General features: G+C 34.1%; 1 protein-coding gene and 1 pseudogene across 4 annotated transcripts in view; both read right to left on the bottom strand.

The window, feature by feature from the left end:
- The window catches only part of LOC106868055 (uncharacterized), a 617,273-nt gene that overhangs the window by 511,338 nt on the left and 84,150 nt on the right, over positions 1–21,785 (bottom strand). The window lies entirely within an intron of this gene.
- Positions 440–558, bottom strand: LOC128247484 (5S ribosomal RNA; annotated as a pseudogene).

Below are 21,785 nucleotides of genomic sequence, written 5' to 3' on the forward strand. Positions count from 1 at the left end.
CGTCGGCTCCAGATTATAGTGGACGTTACGGTTATTGTTATCAAAATTAGTAGATCCCAAATGTTCTTAGATTATTTTTATATTCCTTGCCACGAGTCATTATCTGGTTATACTAAAATACTCTCATCACAAGAAGCATCTTCTGCTGTCTACCGATATCTATAATTTCGATAGCACACAAAAGAAGAGCCCTTTTCTGGATGCATGTATTAGTAATATTCTTTTCTACTTTAGGCACAAGGGCCGAAATTTGCAGGCGCTAGTCGATTAGATCGACCCCAGTATGCAACTGGTACTTAATTTATCGACCCCGAAAGGATGAACGGCAAAGTCGACCACGGCGGAATTTGAACTCAGAACATAAAGACAGACGAAATAGCGTTAAGCATTTCGCCTGGTATGCTAACGCTTCTGACAGCTCGCCGCCTTATATGTGGGACGCTTACAGCACCTAGGATTCCCAAGCGGTTACCCATCTAAGTACTCACTAGGCTCGACGTTGCTTAACCTCGGTGATCGGACAAGAACCAGTGCTCTCAGCGTGATATGGCCGAAAGTCATGTATTAGTAATATTGTTAGACTTTCTATTCAAGACCGGAAAGCATTCGTCATTTCATCTCCATGATTACCACGAGTTTCTTTTCTAATCATATTTTGGACTTCAAATTGTAGTTTTATGAAACCTACTACATGTGTTTTCTCCACACTTTACATTCACTGTCGGATTATTTAAGTCGGCAAAACTTCGCGGTTCAAAAGAATAATACCAGAATTAAAATCAGTACTGGGATCGATTTGTTCGACTAAACCTACGGTAAGGTGCTCTAGCCAATTGACTGAATTAAATTAAAGAGTAAACGTGTATATATTTCTCGAAATGTAGTATATAAAATTTCGTTATACGCACGCACACACACACACTCACACACGCACGTATATATGCATATATATATATGCACATATATACACATATGTATATATGCATATATGTGCACATGTATATATACACATATATATATATATGCATATATAAATAGATATATATGTGTATATATTTATAAACGCACACACACACACATTTGTTTCTTCATAATTGCGATGCATTTAATACTGGACATAAACTTTCTATCATTATGTAAACTTGTTGTGCTTGTCTTAATTTCCTATCAGATTATCAATTATTGTCAGCTGTACTTGCTTGCAAGGTGAGTTGAAGGATCCCTGTTGAGTCCTATCCATTGAATGCCCACTTGAAGGTATCGGTTTAACTGTGGTCTCTATTTTCAGTGATATACAATAAACTAGTCAATTAGAAGAAATTGACTTTCAGTGTTGAAGATAAAGTAGGTGCATAGTTGGGAATAGTTGCTTGGTATCTTGTGGAATCTAACGGGAATATTAATCAAAACAATAGTATCAAAAGTTGGTATATAAGTAAAAAATGTTGAAAAAAATCTCTGTTTGTGTTCGTTTGACTACGTTGAAAAATTGGCCGACAGAATTTGTTGAATGATAGAGATTTGTAAAACACCAGCAGATACACATAGCGTTCAGCGAGGTAGAAAGAAAAAGAAGAAAACAACAAAAAAAAGAAGGAAAGTTTTCAATTTTTCATTTTCTTTTTTTTGGGGGGGGGGGGCAAGATGTAGAGATCAGTAATTTCCTCAGCTCAGTTAATGAAGGAAGTGTTGAAAACCAAAGAGTAGAGCATAAATGAAGAAAATATAGCAATTAAAATATATGGATGCTTGTCTGATATCCATATGTCATGAAAATGCACCTGGAATCCAAGACGTCAAGTCGGGAAATAAATAATATAAAAAGCAAATAATTATGAGTTGTGAAGCATGTAAAATACATATGTCTTATATAATGATATACAGTCACATCATATAAGGACAGATAGGCTACTGAGAGCTTCAGTCCTTATTTTGTCAAGAACAAAGGAGAGAAAAGAAAAGTGAAGGACGATACTGTAAGTCACAACACTTCTAAACAGACGGTAAAGAAAAAAAAAATGTAGCCTTTTGTGAAAGACTACATTTCTGTTATGTATCTGCATTTGACAGTGAAACTATACTGCTAAAAGATATTATAAACTATCATCTAAATCACACGAAGAAGGGAAAGTGTACGCATGTGTACACACGTAATTGAAAATACCAGTGAATAAGTCCGTATGTATAAACATACTACTGGAGAATGGATTTTGGAAAGCAGAAAGAGTCATGACCTGAGTGGGCCCAGCATCCCTACAGTGTCAAGTATAAGGACCGAAACACTTATCGGATGGGAGTTCGTCCTCTGAATATCTCTCCTGCCGAGCGCTCGCCTTGCGGCGAGTTTCTGTTACGTTTTGTGTACATGTTCACCAAAAATTTCTTCTATATGTCTGCATATCAATGCATACATATCTTTCCCATATTTGAATTTTATCCTTTGTTTATCTACTTACTCCTTATTTTAAAAATATTCATTATTTAAAAAATATTCATTATCCACGTGACCGTGACATTTTATAAGTTGTTCTAAAACGATCTGGACAAGTATAATTATTACCGGTATGTAAATGTAATCCCCTTGATTTGAAATCAGTTTGATAAGTGCCAATACACGAACCTTTCAGCTCTTGTGTCAATCTGTAACTTTTGGTGACTATTGATAATATATACATATATATATATATGTATATATATATATATATATATATATATATATATATATATATATATATATATATATATATATATATATATAATATATATATATATATATATATATAATATATATATATATATATAATATATATATATATATATATATATATATATATATATATATATATATATACGTCAAGATCACCAGCATTCTACCTCCCACACACAGCCCCTCGTTCCCGATCACCGTTTGTTATCTCCCCCTTTCTTAGCTCTCCTGAAAAAAGAATTTCTAACTTCCGGTCAGTCATTGTTATGATCGGCCATTATTATGATTGACCGTTGACTGAACACTATTCAATTTTTTTTCTCCGTGTTTTTCTCCTTGTCTCCGTATTCTTTTTGTTGAAGAGCGTAGCTCGAAACGTCAAAGACTTTCCGTATTCCCGAGCGTCATACTAATATATCCTTTTGTTATTTACACCACCTGTCCTCGTCTGTTGTTATTATTTGTATATTCTCCCATATATATATATTCCCCTCTTTCTCCCCCCATACCCACCTTCCCCCTCTCTCAATCCCCCTTCCCTCTCTTATACCCACCCTCTCTCCTCTCTTCCTCTCCCCTCCCATACCCATCTTCCCCCTCTCTTACATCCACCTTCCCATTCTCCCTCCTCGTCAACACCCCCTCATAAGCTCATCCCACCACACCCCAACACACTCCTACTCTACCTTCCCACTCCACCCCATCCAATTCCTTACACCCACCACCCACCCCTACCCACATACCCCACCCTACCCACATACCCCTACCTCTACCCCACACTCCACCCATGCATTCCCCACCTCCCAACACCCTCACATCACACCACACCAATACTCTTGCATCACACCACGCACACCACACCAATACCCTCGCATCACACCACGCACACACTACAACTGACCAACTACTTTCTTCCTTTCTCCCTTCCCCCATTTTCACACTACATACGTCAAGATCACCAGCAGTCTACCTCCCACACACAGCCCCTCGTTCCCGATCACCGTTTGTTATCTCCCCCTTTCTTAGCTCTCCTGAAATAAGAATTTCTAACTTCCGGTCAGTCATTGTTATGATCGGCCATTATTATGATTGACCGTTGACTGAACACTATTCAATTTTTTTTCTCCGTGTTTTTCTCCTTTTCTCCGTATTCTTTCTGTTGAAGAGCGTAGCTCGAAACGTCAAAGACTTTCCGTATTCCCGAGCGTCATACTAATATATACTTTTGTTATTTACACCACCTGTCCTCGTCTGTTGTTATTTTTTGTATATTCTCCCATATATATATATATATATAGGAACGTTTGTAGAAATGCATAAATCCGGAGGAGCACACTCTAAGATGTGGTGCAGTTTATATTATAGTGGGGTAGGCGGGCACACAAGCATACACACACACACACACACACACACACACACACACACACACACACACACACACACACACACACACACAGGTATTTATACATAGATAAGTTAATTTACCATCTGTATGACATGCTTCTGCTGTCAAAATAACTAGATACCAAGAAATCTGAACTACAATGAATTAGTTTATTTTGCCAACATATTTTATTTTACTTAATAATAATTTAGAACATTCTTACTGAAGGTTTAAATCATCTTGACTGATACGATGGAGCTGAGTCTTATTCAGAGCTCCTCTTTACTTTAAGTCGTAGCGTATGTAGTACTAGCTCATCTAATTTATCATTCCCCTTTTGTGATGATATTTTATATTTCTAAGGATATTTTGCTTGCTACTTCCACAGCTCGAACGATAGATGTATGTTCTGTCTAAACTAATTTGTTGGAGAAATACCAGAATGAGAATATAATAGATTAACTAATCAATCAACAACTTAATCAATCAATTAAACAATGAATCGATCTATCAACCAACCAATGAAACAAGACTGAACAAACAGTACTTATTGCTGTATAGATTGAATAGATTAGTAGATTAAGGAGTGAAATTTACGCGTCCGTGGCAAAACAGAAAACATTTTGGCCGAGGAAGACAATCCTAAATGAATAAAACTCAAATTTTTGAGGAAAATTAAATGATTAGTCAATGGATAACCATATTACATTACAAGTGGACATATCCCAGGAAAGGAATAACTTATTAAAAGATAAGACATAAAAAATACGTTAAAATATTATCGAGTGACATCACGAAGCCAGTGCGCTCGTTGCAACCGAAATATATCCAGTCACGCAAATGTTTTCTGATGTTGCTGTAGGCATTGCAATCGAGATTTAAATAGTGAATTAGGTGCTAACATGTGTTGAGCAGAGCATCATAATTCCTATTTATCAATTCTATGTACGCATCGAAGGAAGACAAACATTGTTTAAACAATATTTAGTAAAAGCATAAAATGTAAGGACGACAACGCAAGCAAAAAAAAAAAAGAAAAAAATATGTATTTAACAAATCGAGTTTTCGTGGGTTCTTGCTTGGTAGCATGCTGTTCTCAAACATAAATACAACATAGACAAAAAAATAGAGAAGCTAAATTGCCCAGAAGATTTTTACGAAATGTATTATTAATAAATTGATAAAATATTTCATAAGTACAATGTCAAAGTTAAACTCATTGAAGCAGTGGCAAAAAGCAAGTTGAAACAATATAAATGGCATATTAATGATTATATTTCACTGTAGACTTGATTTGTATTTTCACATAAGTACACACACAACACACGTGGATGAGCTAGTGTAAATATGTGAGTTTACGTATGTGTATGCTATGTAGACGTGTAGTGTTTGTGAGTTGTCACATGATTGTTTTACAAAGTGAGGAATAATGTCATAGATTTCAACGCAGACGCCGCAGCTATATATCAAAGAGATAAACGCACCTCATGCGTGCATAATATGTGCATTGCCTCCCTACTATAAGTATATATATATATATATATATATATATATATATATATATATATATATATATATATATATATATATATATACATACACACATATATATATATATATACACACACACATATATATATACACACAGAGGAAAAAAGTGGGAGAGGGTCACCTATGTGTGTGTGTGTGTGTGTGAGATGAAGGATGTACGCGCATGTGTGTGCGTGCGTGACAGCAAATGTAATTATGTAGTTTTTTTCGTCTTTTTGAGTATAAGATCAATTTGTTGGGTTTAACGTTACAGTTAATGCTGAAGCCTCACCGCGCGCGCGCGCGTTTGCGTTTGTCTTGTTTTTGTATATCTCTTTGTATGCGTGTGTGTATTTCGTATATACGTGTTTGCGTAAGTGTACAACGCATATGTGTATATTTATTATTGTACTTGAAATTGGAAAAAAATTGAATGTAGTGCAACAGCTGCAACCATTTTTGATCGGAAATCGATCTAAGTTGCTCGAGACATCATGTATTTAAGAAATAAGAAATGAATGAAGAGATGAAGGCGACTGCTAGCAGGATCACTAAGTTATACTGCTTGTAGCAGCTTACTCTGTCTTTCGTTGGAACTACACAGGTTATATATTCGCTGTGAGGTTATTCACTTCTGCTTGTGATGTTTTCGTCGTTCTCTGATTCATAAATATTAAGATGAGAACGTCAGTTGAGAACACATGAACAAATGTCTTCGGAGTGAAAATATGATGGGATTAATGGTGCCAGCAATGTTTACTAAGCCGTTTATCGTTCAAGTAAAGAAATAGACTTGGAGTTATCTTAAATAACTTTAACGTGCCCTCAAGAGTAGGTGGCATTAGTATTAATCCGAAGCTTACAGTGAAAATGAAAAACTCTAAGCTTTCTCTGAGTTGAATTTATAGGCTATATTATCGGCAACTGTAGAAAGCACTGCGGAGGAAAGAGTTTCATTATAACAAGCTACAATGGGAACACTATTTCGAATTCCACTTGTATGTACTTATATATGTATACGCACGTATACACAAACGCCTGCGCACGCACATACACACACACACACACACACGCGCGCACAGGCACACACACTACATACACAGACACACACACTCACACAAACATGTACATATATATATATCTATACACTCACGCACATATTTTATATGGCATTTGTGAAGAATTACATTAATGGTTGCAGATCCCACGCTGAGAGCATCAAGGAATTATCTGTGTAACTTGGGTGGAGCAAATAATACACATAGTAATTGCTCTCCAAAACACCAGTGCTTCCGTTTCGTCAACGACTTTCACATTTTCCTAGGAAATGAACTGTCCTCATAACTCCTTAAGTAACATACTGAGCTGTTTAACGATATGCTGATATAGCCCATTGCATATTAACACTCAACACCAAGGAAGTGGAATATCGTACACGCAACAGATTCATAGTTTATCTTTTCATAGAATATAATCGTAAATGTTAAATAAACATTTGAGAAACTTTTTTCTTGGAGGCCAGAATTTTATTCTGCAAGGACTTAAGAAGCTACAAAGACTAATTAATATTTAAGAAATCTATAACCCAAGACATTATAAAGTGGTTGTTAAGTATGGCATTTGACATTGTTCACCGTATGTATTACCTGGAAACATTAGGCTTTAGTAAGCACCACTAATAATCAGATAAATTAAGCGAGTTACGAAAAAGTATAAAACAATTATACAGTTACAAAGACAAATTAGAGGTTGGGGTATAAAATCAACCCAATCATAATGAGAAAAGTGACATACTATCTAGACACACGGGTTTCTCCAGTTGTTTTCTGACTAGCGTAAACACCTTATCTTTCACGTGGAACCGCACTGGACAAAGCTGCAAATCCCATGGAAAGACTAACAGCCACCTTTTGTTTATAGATGACATCGTACTGTAAGCTGCAGAGGTTAAACAATTTGAGATATTGCTACAAAGAGAACATGGATATACTAGGAAGATTAGATGTAAACGAATGCACCAAGTAAACTGTGAAAAGAGAAAAATGAATTAATACCATATATCATATTAGACATAGAAACTGTGAAGCGAGTATTATCTCAAATATAGTTTTAAAATACTTCGAAATCAATGAACTAGTAAAATACAACTCACACAACTAAAACATTGGTTTATGGAGAAATATTTTAGATGCATATAGTTAGTATTTAAAACAGCGAAATGAAAATTATAAGGTAAATGTCATAAATACTTTAGCTGGTACTGTTATAATTTACGACTACAATATTCTCAACCGGAAACTCTATGAATTAAGTAGACAGAAAAACTATAGATATAACGATATACTTTGGAATAAACTAAAACGTGATTGTGCAAAAGTATATTACTCTTATGTATATTTACTTCCTCGGGGAGGTATGGTCTTCAACAATAAGAATATTATGGAATATTCACAGTGAGACTACAACAATAACTGTAAAGAATAACAGAAAACTAATACAAATGGTTTCGAAACGAATTGTTAGTTTCAACAAAGAAGCCAACAAATATGTTACAACATCGAAACTGGCTGGCAATTATAAGATGAAAGGTGCAACAACAAAATGCCCTTTAACTATTTTGATAACTACACACATAAGTTTACCCCTGATTCTATAATTCAAACACACTGTTTTAAAGTGATCTAAACTTATATCTTCTATCGTTTCAGTCATTTGACTGCGGCCATGCTGGATCACCGCCTTTGGTCAAGAAAATCGATCCCAGGACTTATACTTTGTAAGCCTAGTACTTATTCTATCGGTCTCTTTTTGCCGAACCGCTAAGTTACGGGGATGTAAACACACCAGCATCGGTTGTCAAGCGATGGTGGGGGGTCAAACACACAAACACACATATATACATACATACATACATGCATATGTACATATATACGACGGGCTTTTTTCAGTTTCCGTCTACCAAATCCACTCACAAGGCTTTGGTCGGCCCGAGGCTATAGTAGAAAACACTTGCCCAAGGTGCCACGCAGTGGGACTGAACCCGGAACCATGTGGTTGGTAAGCAAGCTACTTACCACACAGCTACTCCTGCGCCTATAAAAATTTCATGTAAATGTATGTTTTCAACAACAGTTTAAAAATGAGAAAGTTATTTTACTAGTCTCATCATTATTTTCAAAACTGACTGAAATGAAGGGAGTGTATTTCAAGAGAAATGTGGTAATGAAAGAGTTAACTGAAACTACGGAATTCCATGCAAAAGCGACTGCACAAGAAAACCCTGCACAATCAATAACTGACAAAACTGACTGGAAATAGGAAAACGAAATCTCAGTGCTACTTCCAAAGTACAGGATTGAAATTGATATTAAATAACATTTTTGTTGCACAAAATTAACATCATCCGATTAGACACAGGCAAGGAAATATAATGCAATGCATATCAGAAAGTTGGGAAGAAAATATAAATCACTTTTTAACTAGCCACACAGACTTTATCAAGAAAAAATATACATGACAGTTTTAGGGCTTTCCAACAAGAGAAAAAGTGACACCAGAAAAAGTATCAGAGAAGCAAATTGACTGCAATTGTTTTTTTAGATCTGTTAATACAGGGACTGAATAATGTTATCAAGCATATTCAGCAAGGATGTGACTCTTAATCAAATTATACGGTATATGTTTCAAAGAAGATGGTTCTGCTCCATAACAGGAAAACTAGATGTAACATTAAGTATATTTATATGGCATGCTTATAAGGATTCCTTTAGAACGTAAAGGACCTAAATTTAATAAAACTTAATATAAGAAATCTATTGGAAAGCATAATGTAATACACAATACATGTGATACGGTTTTAAGGGGTCAGGATTTGCTGACATCATCAAATCCGGTACTCGATTGACACTATGTTTTAGGATAAAAAGAAATGCTGTAGGTGAAATTTGAACTTAGAATATAAAGAGTTGTAACAAATACTGTGAAGTTTTACTGATACTCTAAAAATTCTGCCAGCTATAAGTAGACATTAGACAGCAGTGTAGTGGTATACTGTACTGAGTCTGGATACGTTCAGCGAGTGAATCGATATGTTTCACTGCATTTGATAGAGGACTTTGATTTCTCTTTGTAGTTATAGCCTAACTGACCGGTTGCTATGGATTTTGTATTGCTCTAATTGGTCAACCAAGCAGCATCATGCTTCTTTCTGCCTCACTAGAAAATACAGATGCTGTCTTTAAATTATAGCATAGCAGTTAATAAAAGACCCTTGTATCTCAAATAAAGAAAGAGGAGGCTGGTTGAAAGCTGTTTGCGATAAGAAATCACTGTTGATGTCTTGTTAGATTGATACGAAATTTTACAAGCAAGCAGGTAGACAGGCAAATAAACTGGATTTGACAAACCATAAAAATATATATGCCGTCGCTTATTCAGTTTTGAGCTATAAGTCAAATAAACTAAGAGTCCATCATCACAGAATTATCAAAGAATTCATAGATGTATTATAGCAGAACATAAGCTGAATGTCCATTATAATGTTATGCAAAAGTATATATTTCCTAAAATTCATCATTCGCCAAAATCCCTTCGCTCCTGGCAAGTATCAAGATTCATATATATAAATGGTAAAAGTAATACTTTGATTTCTATGAATAAATTATCTTAAATATGCGACTCATTAAAAAAAGATAGCAACATTACAGCAATGTGCTTTCTCTTTCAGTTCATTCCCTACATGATTTAGAAATATAGATATAAATATAAATGGAAACTAGATTAGGCAATGTAGTGGCAGATTATCTTTAAAAAAAGCCTGGCTAGAACAACTTTAATCGTGGTCTACATAATGAAAGTTGAACTTCCTTTAAAAACGTCAATTATCTTAAAAATCATATGAATAGAAAGATGGACCTTTAAAAATATCTAATAAAAGCGCAAGTGATTTCGCAATTGGAAGGACTATAAATATATATAGTTTAAAGAAACGTATCTAATGGCCCAGACTAAATGCAACGGTTAGAGTAAAACATACGATAAATACACTGAATCAAAATAATTCTCATTATTTAAACTGCAAATACAATAGAAAGGATTATTTAAACTCTAAACACATTCTGTTTAGGACCACTATATATTATACATGCATATATACATACATACACACATACACATACACACACACACACACACACACACATACACACACACATGTATAATATATAGTATATATAATATATAGTGGTCCTATATATATATGTACATATACACATACACATGTATATAAATGTGCACACACATATACATACATATACAAACATACACACTGTGGAAAATTTTACGTGGGTAATTTCATATCACGAGGGCCTCAGCCAACAACTGACGACCGGAATATACCCCTTGCTTATTAATATACAGTAACGCCTCGCTATATCGTGGCTCACCTATCGCAGTTTATTATTTATGCTTACGTCCGTTCCTCCGCGGTGTTGTCTTGCTTTTATAATAAAATAAATATATACAAATTATAAAAATAATTAAAAATATATACAGTACAGTACTGTTTCTACTTCACGGATTTTCACCTATCGTGCGGGGGTTTGGGAACGTAACACCCGCGATAGCCGAGTGATAACTGTATAACGCTATACCTTTTCACTTACATATAACGATATATACGCACACATACATATGTACCCATGTACGTACTGGTATGTGTGAGAGAGTGAGAGTGTGTGTGAGAAAAGTATGAGGTAAACAAGAAGAATATAAGTTACATAGAATGAAGGTTAGAGCTTGTATATAATCTAATTGCTTTGAAATTGTATAACGGAATCAGCTATTCCGTTATTCCGTTACTCAACAATTCACCTGAAACGTTAAATTTACCCAGAATAAAAATGCTGACTTAATAAAATGAAAATATCTGAAAATGTGTTTTATGCTTCGATTGAAGCAGAGTTCGATTTAACTACAAATTTTACTCGTACATAATTACCTCTTTATCTATTTCTATCCCTCTCGCCTATTTTTCTCTTTCTAATTCGTCCTTTGCTTCTCTCATAGTCTTTCTCTCTATCTCTCTCTGTCTTTCTGTCTCTCTTTGTCTTTCTCTTTCTCTCACTCTGTCTTTCTCTTTCTCTCACTCTGTCTTTCTCTTTCTGACTGTCTGTCTCTCTCTCTCTGTGGCATTCGCTCTCCTCCCCTCTCTCTGTCTTTGTCTCCCTATCTCTGTACCTTTCCCCCTTCTCTTTCTCTTTCTCTATCTTTATCTCTTTCTCTATCTTTATGTCTTTCTCTCTCTCTCATACATATTTCGTCTAAATTTTCTTTCTTTTCATTTCATTCCTACTTTCTATTTCCTATTCGTTTTTGTTGCATACAGACGCACAGACACAACACATACACACACAGACACATACACACGCACACATACACACACAGTTATACATACACTCTTTCGTGCATACACACAAACGTACTTACATATATACACCGAGGTATATGTTACACACATATAACAATGTATATGCATATATACACTGATTTATTTTGATTTTTGCATCAGAAAGTAATTACTGATTGGAGCTACGTTGAAGGAATATATGTGTATGTATGTATGTATGTATGTATGTATGTATGTACGTGTGTGTGTACGTGTGCGTGCGTGCATAGAAAGAGATAGAGAGAGAGAGGGGTGGGTCATATAAGTATATATGTATATATATTATACATACATACACACACACATATGTATGTACATATACACATACATGTATATAAATGTACACACACATATACGTAGATATACAAACATACACACACACTCATATATATATATATATATATATATAAATATATATACATAGATATATTATATATATATATATATATATGTATATATATGTCATATATGTGTACATAAATACATATATATACACACGTATGTATACACGTATTTACATACACATATATCTACATACATATGCATATATATCTACATACATATGCATACATACATACGTACATACATACATACATACATACATACATACATACATACATACAAACATGCATATGTACATACATACGTTCCTACATAGATGTATTTATATTCAAGCAAGTCAATGAATAAAAGAAAAAGTAGTTGCTAAAAAACAAAATATATCGAACTGAAGTAAAACCAATTTCACAGATGAATATATCTGTAGATAACATGTTAATGAAGGATGTTTCACTCATGTTATCTAATCTAACCTGTTTATCTGTTTATAGTTGGCGATTGAACCCAGCAAATGATCTGTAAATTTGAAATCCTGAGTGAGTGACGAATACTAGGGTGTAACGTGTAATTATGAGTGTCATAAAAAGTAAAATAATAGATAGAAAATAGAAAATGTTTTCTAGATTGGTAAGTCATCGTTTCTTTATAGCTCCGTTCTCAACCATTTGTCGACTGTTAACAGATGACAGGAAAGAAACAAGGAAAAGAAACGCCATTATTTTCCTGTCTGTTGAACTTTACATTACGATTTTAGGGGCATCCTGTATGTGCTCCACGTTCCCTTCTACTGATCACAACTTGGTATCTTGATACAAAAAGAAAAAAAATCCTGGCCATACAAAGAAAAAAAAGGATGGTGGCGATGAAAAGTGAAACATCTGGCTATTATTCTGATGAATCAGAGTCTAACTGAGGCTAGATGATTATAATAACAACGTATTTGCACTATTGTCATGATAAATACTGACAATTTCTAGAGACATTTTGCACTTAAATATATTCTGTGCCCTCAAACTGAATAAGTGCTGGCCTTGGAAACTTATATGCATAGATTAAAAAACAGAAATTTCATTGGGTCACACCTATGAAACTGTCGATGACACTTGATTCGCCAGCAAGATGCCGTAAGATATTTATTTCTCCATCTTTGCGAGGTGTCATTAATTTCCTGGTTCGATAAAGCATATTGTTATTGTTATTGTTGATGCTGTTACTGTTGCTGTATTATCGATGTTGCTTTTGTATAATCAACAGTCAGTCCTGATCGAAACTCTTTTAGTTGTGATTATGATCATACCTTCTAATTTCCTATGTGCAGGGATCCCAGAGCTACATTACCTGACGTACTCTTTTGGGGGAAAAACTGTTTAAGATTTTTAATTCTAAGTTAAACGACCACACAGGGGCTCTGTCGTTAGGTTGAGTACGTACTAGAGAACACTTATGTTTGCAATAATTATAGTTCTATAAGTTTCGATAAAACAAGTAAAATGCAATGTAATAGAGGTCGAAAATACGCTTCACCACTCAAAATTTGAGCCTTGATTAATATTTTGGCAGAATCGTTTGGGAGTCAGGCAAAATGCTCTTCGATAGTCTTTACTGCTCTTTAATTACTGAGTTCAAACCACACCGAGCTAATTTTACTGTTCATCGTTTTGCAGTAGGAAAGATAAAGTACCACTCAAGTAATGAGGGCTACTAAATCAACTGTCTCTTCTTAAATTTGTGCAATTGTGTGTATGTCAGATATTATTAGTAACAGCAATAAAGTGATACTGAGTACATACGTGAAATCAATCAGCGTCCTCTAGATGATATTACAGATGAATTTCTAATTCCAGTTACTGAAAAGTTAATTCTGATTATGAAAACTTCCCTAGACAACAGGGTAACCTGGATGACTATGTTTCAACTCTACATCATGATGATGTGGATATTGTTTAATACGAGATTGGCCCTAATTCAGTAAAATTGTCAAAACTGTGTAAGCCTGGAACTTCTCATCACGTCTTTTTCTGTTGTAGATCATTGTCTGTGAAGGTTTCATCTGATGTAATTTAATTGGTATTGCTATTAGCCGCGAGACAAAGTAGAAGCTAGCTCTTTGTCTTGTGCACCATGAAAGGAAAACCTAGGTTATGTTCCGAGTCGAAAACCACCCCAACAATTGGGAAACATGAACATGTTTTAAATACATTTCCTGAAAACAATACATATGTAGATGTGCACTAAATGGCTGTATAAGAGGACAAAAATAAATCAAGCATCAAATGAGAGGTAAAAAACACCATAAAATGGAAACACGGAAAGTGGGAGAGAAATATTTAGAAAAAACATAGAAGGCAAGTCATATATATATATATATATAAAGAGAGAGAAATAGATACATATATAATTATTTACATATTCTGAGCTAAAAATCGTGCACCAAGATCAAAAATCATTTAAGACGCTGCACATATGAGAAGTAATTGAGAAGTAGTTAGGAATAACAACATGTTTTGGTGTGTGGATTTTGGCTCACCCTGTAATACACACACACACACACACACACACATATATATATATATATATATATATAACAATTTAAAAAGGGTAGCTTATTACCAATTAGAGACTAAAGGCAAAACTAATAGATGTCACAAAAGTGACAGAGGGTACTGACTAGCACCTCTTTTGTTGAAGATAGAGTTAAAATGACTCAAATGCCACACAAGCACTGAACTTACAAAGGGAAGTAAGACCCCAGCGTACATAATCGGTTTGCACTGAATCTTCTTTCACTTTTGTGATCTCTATTTGTCTTTAGGTTCTAATTGCTAATAAGCCATCCAGTTTGATTTGTCGTTTACACTTTATCGTTTTGAAAATCAGCACGTTTTCAACGGTTTTCCTTATAAGACCGACAGAAGTAGTTTTTCCCTAGGCGTTAAGAGTCACTGATGAGGATTAAGATGGTCTGCATCAAAATCCGAAATCGCGATCCGACTATGTACGCTGGGGACTTACCTCCCTTTGTCAGTCATTAAGTTCAGTACTTTTGTGGCTTTTGAGTTATCTTAACTCTTTTTTTTTTAGCAAAAGACGTGCTAGTCAGTACCGCCAGTTATTTTCGTGACCCCCCCCCCCACACATATATATATGTATATATATATATAAATATGTAAACATATATATATATATATATATACATATGTATGCATGTATGTACGTGTATAACTGTGTGCGTGTGTATGTGTGTGTGTGTGTCTATGTGTGTCTGTAAGTGTGTGTGTATATATATTCACTGAGGGAGAAAGAAAATAAAGAGACTGACAGACTGAATCGCAAGCAGCCGAAGTGGCGAACATCCATAGTGAGTCTTTCAGAATTGGAAGGAGGAAATAAATAAACTGGAAGGTCATTGCATTTGCTCAATATTGATCGAAGAATGATTTAAAAAAAAAAATCAAAATATTAATAATCAAAGAATGCAAAATGAATCATTCCTTTCTTTTCTCTTTTTCTTCTTTCATTTCTTTTTTGGATGGTGGCGGGGATCATGAGTTAAATTTTCTAATTACTTTGGAGATTGCATTGGGAAACTTGCAAAAATAATAAAAGATGAGGAGGTAACTTCGGAAGATGTATTCATATCATGACTGATCATTAAGTTATGTAAGTAATTAAAACGATGCTTTACTCCTAATTAAACTAAAGGCGGTAAAATTAATCATTACAACACCCCAGAACAGTTATTTCCACTGAAAGTGATTAGAGGCGTGGCATTAAGTAACTGAACGTTTCCAACAGCAATTAACGCAAAAATTAATTTATTGTTTCATTAAGTTCAGCAATGGAAATCTTTGAAAGTCTCAATTCGGATCCGACCTTAAAATTAAATAAAATAAAAATAAAAGTTGTTGGATGTGCTGATCCAATACGTTTTGATGGAAGTGTGCTGTTTGCGAAAAGCGACTGCTGTGAGTTCAAAGAGTTTACCTTGTTAGAATTACCTGATATCCATATTTAAAAGTTTTAGTTAAAAAGCCATTTTTTACTTTCTCTTAAATATTTTTTTTTTAATTTTGGCTTTTCGAGAGGAGATATTCCATATTGGAGTTCTAAATTTAAGAATTTTATGTTATATTTTTGTGTACCGAGTGAACAATAGAAAAATCAAATTTATATTTTATTCAGCAATTGTTAAATGAAAATATATGGTAGATAGAAAACGAAACAAATACTGGAATAGTTATAGGTAAATACTCAAACACACACACACTCACGCACTCATAGACACATACGTATACATGTTTATATATGGTTGAAAAAATTACATATGCATATTTCTTATATGTGTGTGAGAGTGGGGATGTATACACAAACATGTGCACACACAGACACACACACACATACACAGAGGTTTGTATATGGTTGCATTAATGTGTTTATGTAGGTATGCAAGCGTATTTTTATTTCTATTAGTGCATATATATATCTATATATATCTATATATATATATCTTTTAGGTTTTATCTCCTATCTTTTCTCTTATACTTGTTTCAGCCTTAGACTGCGGCTATGCTGGAGCACTGCATTGTTGGAGTTTTAGTCGAACAAATCGATTCCGGTACTTTTTTTACTCTTAAACCTGGTACTTATTCTATAGAGCTCTTTTATCGAACCACTAAGTTATGGCGACGTATAGAAACCAATACCGGTAGAGGACAGTTAGGCACAAAGATACACACCCACACGCACACAAACACACACACACACACATACACAAATACGATGGTATTCTTTTACTTTTTGTCTCCCAAGGTTTTCGTCGGCCTGAGGCTATCGTAGAGGACGCTATTGTATTTTTGAATAGTGGATATAGAAGTACAAAAAATGTACAAATCTGTATATAACATGTAAATATTGTGTTGAAAACCCTTTTTGGGAGGAGAAGTCGAAGGCTGTTCGTGGTCCAATAGCTGCCATGTTTAGTGAAGATGCGAGTCCGTGTACCACTGGCATGCCTTGACATTTTGTTGACAAAATAGGTTTGAACGCAACACCTACATACATTCTTTAGACGCAGGCGTGGATGAGTGGTAAGAAGCTTGCGTCCCAACCACATGGTTCCCGGTTCAGTCCGACTGCTGCGATTGTATTCCACTGAACGCTTCTGATAAATAAATAGACGCTTATATTCTACTATAGCTTCATGTCTACCAAAGTCTTGTGAGAGGATTTGGTAGACGGAAACTGAAAGAATATATATATATATATATATATATATATATATATATATATATGTATATATATATGTGTGTGTGTGTGTGTGTGTGTGTGTGTGTGTGTGTGTGTGTGTTTATATATATGTGTCTATATTTTTGTTTATCACCCATCACAGCTTGACAAACGGTGTTGGTGTGTTTATGTCCCCTTAGCTAAGCGGTTCGGCAAAAGTGCCAGATACAATAAGTACTAGGTTTTAGAAATATGTCCTGGGATCGACTTGTTCGACGAAAATAAAAAAAACTTTCAAGGTGGTGCCTCGGTATGGCCGCAGGCAAATGAGGTAAACAAGTAAAAGAATAAAAGAATATCTTTGTGAGTCCTTCAAGATCCATTATTCCAATATATATATATATATATATATGTGTGTGTGTGTTTGTGTGTGTGTATGCATGTGTGTGTGTTTATGTGTATGCATGTGTGTGTGTTTGTGTGTGTGCACGTGTGTGTGTGTGCGTGTGTATAAACACACGCATACATATATATAATTAACGACAAATGAGAAATAAAGACAGAGATGCCCTTAGTTAAATTCATAGGTAGTTAATCCTATATTCAGGCATACCTATTCATTAACCTACATTAACCAGACATAAAGGTGAATGGTAATACCAACAAAAATAAATTGGTAAAAATCAATAACAAGTTAGTGTATTTAAATTGACAAGTAATGAATATTAAAATATTTTCACTTGGATCTATGAACTTTATATTTTTTATATAGATGTATGTATACACACACACGCGCACATACGTATATACATGTATGTACGTACACGTATGTGCGTATACACACATACACACACACATGTATATATATATATATATATATATATATATATATATATATATATATATATATATATATATATACATATACGAAAATGAAATGACTCATAGGTTGCTTATCTAAGCACATAAATTTGGTGCCAATAATTGATTTACGAAAGAAATTTCGCCGGACAAATGAATAGTCTTTACAAATCTGAAAACACCTGCTGAGATTGTATTTAACTCATCGCTTCTGATAAATAACTAGACGCTTATATTATAAACACCATCGGTCAGTAACACATATAATCAAATGTAGATTCTGCCACTTTATTCAACACTGAACAATAATATAATGAGATGACTATATGAGTAACTTACTTAAAACGTTTAAAATTCCATTTGTGCGAAAGATAGATTTATTCTTTATGCAACTGTCAAATATTTTGGTTTGTAAATTAATCTGACATAATATCAACGAATATTAAACAAAGACTGCTTAATATGTTGGCAAGAATAAATCCTCTTGAATATGAGCAAAAAATTGTTTTGTGTAGACGTCAATGGATATGTAGTGTTAAATATACATTACAACAGAAATGCCAGAATTTGAAAGTAAGGTTGTCAGTCAACAAGATGATTTTACACGTAAAACTACATAAACATCCGAATGACTCTTCATAAATTATGATGAGGGATGATATACGAAGATGCATAAACACTGTTGCCAAACAAAGTTAGCAGTTTCATGGAAAATATTCTGACGTCAGAAATTATCCGGACCAAAAGTAATGTACAGAATATGCTGCAAAGCGTAAGATTAATATTCCAAATTAGAGGGAGATCACAAGATGATTTTGTTGATTTCAGAGATGGAAGATATTTCTCATAGCGACAAAATCATCTTGAATGAAGAGAAACAGCTTAAGCGAGATTATAGAAGTCTAGATTGGATTAAAACTAAATATTCTATAAAACCGAATTTTAGAATACTTCAGTAATGTCCAAAGAAAGTGATTTCATCATTTGTGTAACGTTAAATGAAAGAAACTGTCAAGTGCATATGCACTCTGAATTATGGCAAATTCGTATCAACGATAAGGCCAATGATTATTAGCTCGAGTTGAAGTGCCACAAAATAAAAATTAAATACGGTAGGAGTAAATATATGTAATATAGTCAACTGAAAATATCCTATCAACTAAGATTATTCAGGGAAGTAGTAGGTGAAAGTATCCGTCTCAACAAGTATTAAAATTAGTAAGTAATGTGTAAGAAAATAACTCTAACCAAATTCACTTGCCCATACTCTTGGGTAATATACACAATGTAGAATGTAGCATATGTTGCCTTCAAATTCAGGAGGTCAAATGTCATCAATGAAGACTGTTCTATTCGCATGGAAAGACTGCGGTTGTTCAAACATACAGACAGTATGTTTGATCTATTGTTAATCATATATCGCTATACTGAGAATACTGGTATACTGAGAATACTGTGTGTTCGTTAATTTACATAATATATACATACGCACAAACGCATACACACAAACACACACACACGCACACACACACATACACAAACACACACGCACACACACATTATTCATCCTTAGTCTTCTCTACTGAGTAGATGCTTTTCTGACAAGTTCAAGTGAGACCGAATCATGGTTATTATTGCGATGAGATAGCATTACAGATAACAATAAAATCTAATCTGCAGTGTCTATATTGTCCCAAAATTTCGATTTTCGATTCATTAATCTAATTAGTGTCGTTTTTTCTTGACTTTTGTTTTCAGATTTAAAGCATTCTTCCAGTGAAGATTTGTCTACTTGCATGGGTTATTTAAGTTTATCCAATTTTTTCCCACTAGCTCTATAGCATGTATGAAATATTACACTATATATTCAATACTATACATGTAGGCCTCTCTATTAATCGTATTTAAAAAAATGAAACGATATTTTCATTATAAGTGAATTTAATAAAAATATATTTCCATGAACAAAACTTATCCCGAAATATTAATAACCTCATTATGAAAATAATACGTAAACACCTACGTGGCACGTATTCGCATAGAAACATACATATATGTATATATAAAACCCAAATCACATGTATATGCAAGTATATACATATATATATATATATATATATATATATATATATATATATATATATATAAACACACATATATATATACATGTATATGTGTGCATGTGAGTATGCGTGTGTACGTGCGTGTGCGTATATATATGCATATATACGTACATCCAACAATTTATCCAGCATTAAGAACACGAAATGAAATACATATACGAGAAGAAAATTTAACTATAGAAACCACCCTTTCAAATTGACTCAAGCTGCTCTGTGTAGCAGAAACACTAAGCTTTTACTGAAAATGTACTAGCGGAAGAAATTTGTCCCCATTATATAAAACATTCGTCATTGCAATTGTGTTCAACAGGTTTCACTGCGTGGTTCACCAAGTGTGTGTCATGCTGAAACACAATAGCGATATTAGAATTGTTTCAATGAATACCGTCATTAAGATTGTGTAAGCAATCACCAGCATTTAATATGGTTGGATAACAGATTTCAATGTCTTGGTTTTATATATATATATATATATATATATATATATATATATATCACATGATTTTTCTACTAATAGAACGTGGCAGACATTCATATACATTCAGACATGCTCAGATACGCATATGAACGGACTGTTGAAATCTGCATATATGTATGTCCTTATTCAGTCTTATTTCAAGATTTATGCAAATAGAGAAAGTCTCGGTTTCTAACCTAGATCCAAGGCACCTTCATTCGAATTTCATGCATGTATTTCATGTATTTATGCATGTAAGCATGCATGCAAGTATGTATGTATTCTTACGTATAAAGTTGCATGTCTAGAAGTGCTCATATATACCTAAATGACAAACTTCTGGAAAGTTTTACAGATTTTTACAATTCCATTGATGGACTGAATCTGTATCCTCCGAATCAGGTATCTCCTTTTTGAGAGGCATAATTTCTCGAGATTCGTATTTATATATCCCAGTGTCCTAATAATTATAGGTGTAAACCTGAACTTGTAATCTAGATAAAGTAATTGCAGATTTCTCAATAGTTCAGCGTAGGTATTCTCTTTTTCGCTGATCTTTAGCTTGATGTTAACATACGCTGGGCAGCTGATTTCTGCAACTGTACACAGTTTCTCTTCTCTATCCCAAATAATTGTGGCGGGTCTGTTTCGTTTCCATTTTATTGAAGTTTTCATTGGGAGATTCCGCCGGTACTCCTTTTTATTATGAGTAG

Source organism: Octopus bimaculoides, chromosome 3, assembly GCF_046866305.1.
Source record: "Octopus bimaculoides isolate indiv1 chromosome 3, ASM4686630v1, whole genome shotgun sequence".
Lineage (NCBI taxonomy): Eukaryota > Metazoa > Mollusca > Cephalopoda > Octopoda > Octopodidae > Octopus > Octopus bimaculoides.